This window comes from Parasteatoda tepidariorum, chromosome 10 (assembly GCF_982258835.1).
Source record: "Parasteatoda tepidariorum strain Cologne lab strain chromosome 10, Ptep-v5.0, whole genome shotgun sequence".
In the NCBI taxonomy this organism is placed as follows: Eukaryota; Metazoa; Arthropoda; class Arachnida; order Araneae; family Theridiidae; genus Parasteatoda; species Parasteatoda tepidariorum.
In genome coordinates, this window is record NC_141764.1 from 104691848 (window position 1) to 104698123 (window position 6276).

The following is a 6276-nucleotide window of genomic DNA, read 5'->3' on the forward strand; positions in this document are numbered from 1 at the left end:
CTATTCTCATCTTTATTTGCATACACTAAATTTATGCTGCAAAAAATAGATAAATCCTTAAAACAAGTTATTTTTAATATTTTCAAGATACTGATTTAAGTATGCCTTCAGCTTACAATTCTTCAGCAAAACATGGCAACAGCTGTTTTAGTTTGTGTATAAAAACAGATAATTTTCTAATTTTATTTGTTTTTTTAAATTGCATCATTGACACAATAACTAAACAATAAAGTATGTGATCCATAAACATCTATTTTGAGTTTTTGATAAAATAGTCACAACTTCATTTAAACTATTTATAATATAAAATGTTTTTTAGTAAATTTTGCAGAAGAATGTAATGAGAATTATTTTGCCAATTAACTAGTTTCAACTGATCATACGAGAAATTTAAATATTAATGCGAAGTTCTCAGTATTAGAGCAACATTAAAATAAAAATTATTCATTATTTTATTATAAGATATTTAATATATCTACTACATTAAACAATATGAGCAATAATGAAGCAATCATAAATTACAATGTACATAAAAGATTCAATAAGTCTCATAATTTAATTTAATAAGAAATATTCTTTACAGAAAACTAACGCTAATTAGGAGAATGGTAACCTTCCTTGGTGTTCAAAGGGTACATTCAATTAGACTTTTTAATAATGGCCAAGTTTTTATTCCAAGCAATAGAAATGTGAAATCCAATTATCTTGCATATTTTTGTATTAAAATGATACATTATTCTTTTCTTTAGATACGTTTGTTTATTAACTGTTTTACTCCCTTTTCCTTTACTAATTTTCCTAAAAAAAATAGTAGAGGAATAGCCCATTTTTCTGGAAAAATAGAGTGGTATACAAATTAAAAACTATCACCTTTTTTTTCATTTAGAAAACATTTTTCTGACCTCTAATTCAGTAAATTTAAAAGAAAAACCTTATTTAAGTTGCTAAAATTAATAAAAATTTCAAAGATGAAATTTATTTCCAAAATAAGACACCCTCCTATTACTATCATACCATTTCCAACATGCATCCCACAAGTTACCTAAATCCTTACTAAACAGATCTTATTATGTCCTAATGCCATCCTAAAGCGTTCTAAAGGTATCCTGAAACTGTCCTAGTTATGACATCATTAAGATATCTGCAGGTGGGACATTCTAACACGCAGATGACATCCGTAGGACATTTAGCGGTAAATATAGAACTTCCTCTGGAAGTCACAGAATCCTAAAGATGACAACTTTAGGATGTCATAACGAAGTCAATGTGCTGTATGGGCCGTTTCGGATTCACATGCTCATTTAAGAAATAAGATTTGAAATCTAGGTTTTTTTTCTCAATTTTACATGAATCATTTACATTGCGTGGAAGACATTGTGCAATTTATTGGGTTTGTTGACAATGGATCCTTTTATCCCTGACTTGGGGATCAACACTCTGTTGTCGTATTTGCATGAAAGGGGTTTGGAGAGTCACCATTCGGTAGGGTTCAATTCTCTCAACCACTTTTGTGAGGGACGGGCTTCATGCTTGCGTTTGAGAACGGAATCCTTTCGTTTTTCCGTTTGCGTGTACACTGTAAAAAATCTCCGTTAATGTTTATCCAATACTTGGTGCAAAGTTTGCTAGTTGCACCATAAATAGGATAAATCAAAAATTGATTTATCTAGGTTGCACCATAAATTGGAAAATATGATCAAGAAATGCGTTTATGGCGCAATCGATTGCACCAAACTTTTGTACTATGACAGGCACGTGACCGATGACTTATTACGTAGTTGTTGACAAGATGGACGACTTTGTTGTTGAATCTTGATATCATCTCATGCAAGTTGTCTTTAAAATTGTCCATTTCTTTTGAAGGTAAGTAAACTTTTCTTAATTATTTGCATTAATTACAGTTCATTTCTTTAATATCAACTTTAAAAATTTTGTTGTCTGTTCCGAAAGTGTTAGCTTCAAATTTCTAATAGGAAACTGTTTCGTTGTATGAATAATTAAATATTTTAAAATCTATATTAGCTCTTTTTCAGTAAATAAGGAGATATAACGATTTTATGTGCACAGAAAGTGCATTTACAGTTTATTTGGCTAAAGGAGCATAGCTTTCCGCCAAATTCACTGCCGGTGAAAATTTTCTAGGTTCGTGTTTTTATTTCATTCTACCGATCAAAAAAATTCGTATGTGCTTTCTGTTAGGATTAAAACTTTTTATCCATATATCTCTGCTTTTGTTTTGATTTTCATGTTCTATTTTGCTCTTTTTCGTTTGTAATGTCCCATAATTACACGAATTTTGGTCTATACATTCTAAAGTGCTTCTGTTGTAAAATTTTCAATGCGAATTATTCACCTCAAATTAATACTAACCGTTGTCATGGAAACTAGATTTCTCTTTACGTTCTCTGAGCGCACGAGGTAGGAGAAAAACTTAGTGGGTAATATTGGCGCTAAAGAAAACAAAGCGATATTTTTTTTTAATTCGCCAATAATACCTTACTGAAATTTAGAACAAAACACCGACAAGAATAAGATTTGTTTTAGAACCTTTAGAAATTAACTGATTTCTTATTAGAATTTTTTCTTAAAATATATTTTATTATTAATATTTTTTAACTAAGAAATTTTTTTTCAATGAAACAAAGTATTGTATTTAAAAAGATAATAAATATATCTTTTTTATTAAATACATATAAAAAAATACTTTGATACTCATAGATACTCTGCTTTAGATACTTATTTTTCGATGTTTTTTTAATTTTTACTTATTTATTTTATTTTTTGTAGCTTTAAATATATTAATTTAGCCCACATTTGTGTTTTGCGGGTGAGGGGAAGGATAATATAACCATGAAATTGAACGTTTTCATTGATCCTCAAAAATGTCATACGTATTCTTTACTGAAAGAAAACACAAATAATTAAGATCAAAAGGAAAAAACTTCTTTGAAAAAAACGCGCTAAAAAGCAGCAGAAATTTCAGAAAAAAGTATCAATACAAAACAAATGAAATAAAACAAAAATACGACCACCGAAGCCGACGTCTTCAGGGGGTACCGGCCCCGGTAGCCATTAAAAACAAAACAATTTCTATTTGAGGGAGAAGCAAAAGCTTAAAATATCTCCCTCAGTACCCCGATGGTTTTGTATAGAGGTCCAGGAAAAACAAGATACATTCAAAAGAATAAACAAATTACGAAATAATTTTTGTATTATGTGTAAATATTTTTTTAAAAAATTGATTATTGGAGAATATAATGCAAATAATACCTATTTAAAGTTAAAAGAAGATAAAAAAGTTATTGAAAAAAGAATTATTGCATTTGGTAAAAAATTTAAATTTAAATTAAATAGGATTACATTTCCATATTTATTTCCAATAGTTAAATTTCATAAAAATCCAATTAAATTTAGGTTTATAGCATGTGGTACTAATAGTTATAATTCTGATATTAGTAAAAGGTTTTTTTGTTTTTTAAAAATTATTTTGCTTAAAATATTATTATTGAAAGTAATGTTGAAGTTTTGGATTTTATTAAAAGTAATGATATTTCCAGCATTAACACTTTTGATTTTGAAAATTTGTATACCAGCATACCACATGAAAAAATTATTGAGATTTGTGAAGGTATTTATGACAAGTATTTATTTGATGAAAAAATTGATAGGTTTAACTGGTTAGATTTATGCAAGTTTAATCTTTTTGAGAATGTTCTTTTTAATGGTTTAGATTTTTATAAAAAAATTATTGGAATTCCACAAGGTAATTCCTTTTCTGGGGCTTTTGCCAACATTTTTTTGCACTTTTTTGAGGCTAAATTTCTTGAACATAAAGTACTTAATGCTTTCCGATATATTGATGATTTGATTTTGTTTAATTGTGACGATTTTAATTTTATTTATACAATTTATCCTGGTGATTTGGTCCTGAAAAAAACTAATGAAAATTGCTTTAATATTGAATATTTAGATTTTAAAATTGATATTGTTAACAATTTTATTAAAATTGGTGTGTTTGATAAAAGAAAAGCCTTTAATTTTAATGTTATTTTTTTCTGCAACTTTAAAACTAATTTGTGTAGTAAAATATTCAAAAATCTTGTTTTTTCGCAATTAGTTAGGATCAAGAAAATTTGTAATAATGTTGAAAGTTTTCGAGAAGCTGTGGATAATTTTTTAAATAATTTGAGTAAAAATGATTTTCCTTTTAATTTTTGTAATGTTAATTTTTTAATTAAAAAAATGATTGATGGTTTTTAGGTTTTTTTATAATTTTTCTTTTAACAGGGCGCAATTCTAGTCTTAACTGAGCAGCCCCAGTTAAGCATTCTATTAATTTATCTACGTATCTCCTTCTCCTGACCTTTTCATATCATTTTTAAACTTTTACTGCGCATTATTATAGGGGGCGTTGTTTTTCAGTTTTTAGTGTTTTCTTTTCCTCCGCTTTTGAAGTTGATTCTTGACCTGTGACTGTGAGTTTTTAATTTTCTGATGATTTTTATTGATTTTCTTTTCGTAATTTGTTTATTCTTTTGAATGTATCTTGTTTTTCCTGGACCTCTATACAAAACCATCGGGGTACTGAGGGAGATATTTTAAGCTTTTGCTTCTCCCTCAAATAGAAATGGTTTTGTTTTTAATGGCTACCGGGGCCGGTACCCCCTGAAGACGTCGGCTTCGGTGGTCGTATTTTTGTTTTATTTCATTTGTTTTGTATTGTATACGTATTCTTTATAATATTTACAGTTGTTTTTGCTTTTTTAAATAATTTGTTTTTGAAAAGTTTCATTTTAATTACAAAAGTGAAATTTTTTTATTCTGAAATATATGTGCTTCTATGAAACAAAAGACCTTTAGTTAAAAAGGCAACCCTCACAAACAGTATACATGTGGAGTTTTAATACTATCCACATGACTACTGCTTGTGTGTTAATCGTCAGCCAGATTCCACCCTCTTAGACTCAACACGAACTCTTTTATCTATACAAGTGATGATCAATTTGCTCATTTATTATTTTAACTGTTTACAGTTCCTTCAGTAAATTTTTTACTGTGCCGCTCTGCATAAAATTCAATTCACAATTTCTCAAGTGGAGAAATTCTATTTTGGTGTTTTAGCGCATTTTAACAAAAATAATAATAATAATATTTTAAAATATCAATATCTTTCATTCCTTTCCGGAATCTTTGTGGGTAAAAGGAGGCTTAAGATAAAAATCCCTCCCTCCCCTGTATAAATAGTTGGTCTCGAAATTTTTGTTTTTTAAGGTAGTGAAATGTTTTAAAATTTTTTTACACGAGAACTACAATTTCTCAATTTTCTTTATATTGTATTTTAAAAATAGTAATTAAAATATGACTTTCTTTGATTTATCTTTCTATGTTTTAAAAAAGTAAGGATTCAAATTTTGTTTCTTCTGTACATTTTATTAGCATAAATTACATTATTTTTAATTTTCTTTCATTAGCATAAAGATACCAACAACTTCAATGATTTTAATTGAGAAAGAGACACAGGAAAAAATATTGTTATACCCAGTGCCGAACCAATTGATTCAGCCAAAATCACCAGAATTCCAGAAGGTTATAAACAGTTTTTTCACACTTGAAAAGTGCTAGTTTCAAGAACAGCTTACAAACAAGGAATGTGTATAGTTTCAAGTTTTGAGAATGAAGAACCTGTGCTTGGAAAAACAATTATTCTTTTGTAAATAGGCTCCAAAATTTTATTTGTGTGTAATCTTTTTAAAACTTGTTGTGTTTTTTACAATCAACTAAAAAATGTGATATAGTTAAAGTAATAACACCAGAAAATCTATAATCATGAATATGTAATAAAAATATTGTTTTTTCTCAAATACTCACCATCATTTACTAATTTATAAAAAAAAAATTACAGTATTTTTTTTCAAACTGTGGGAAATTTTACTCTTTTTATCAAGTAGTAAATTATGCTTGTAAAAAAGTAATTTAGCTATATTGTAGATTTTAATTCAGATGAGGCAGAATATGCCAAGAAATTTAGTATCTTATTAAAATATAGAAAATTATTTTCAGATGATCCCAAATTTCAAAACTCTAAACATTGAGGCATAACATAATTTTTATTTTAAATTACTGTAAATTTAAAATAAGTTTGAATTGAATGCACTCTCTTAGTAACAAAAACATACTATCGATCATATTTCTGAGTGAATATTTTGTATTTTTTTTTAATGAATGCTGTGATATGTATAAAAAGTATAATATATTTAAATTTTAAGATTTTGCTTA

General features: G+C 27.4%; 1 long non-coding RNA gene across 1 annotated transcript; it reads left to right on the forward strand.

Moving 5' to 3' along the window:
- The first annotated feature begins 1756 nt into the window (after positions 1–1756).
- On the forward strand, positions 1757–5844 carry LOC122269669 (uncharacterized). The gene is made up of 2 exons (XR_015430036.1): positions 1757–1863; positions 5472–5844. It is a non-coding gene; the product is annotated as an uncharacterized LOC122269669 (long non-coding RNA).
- The last annotated feature ends 432 nt before the right edge of the window (positions 5845–6276 follow it).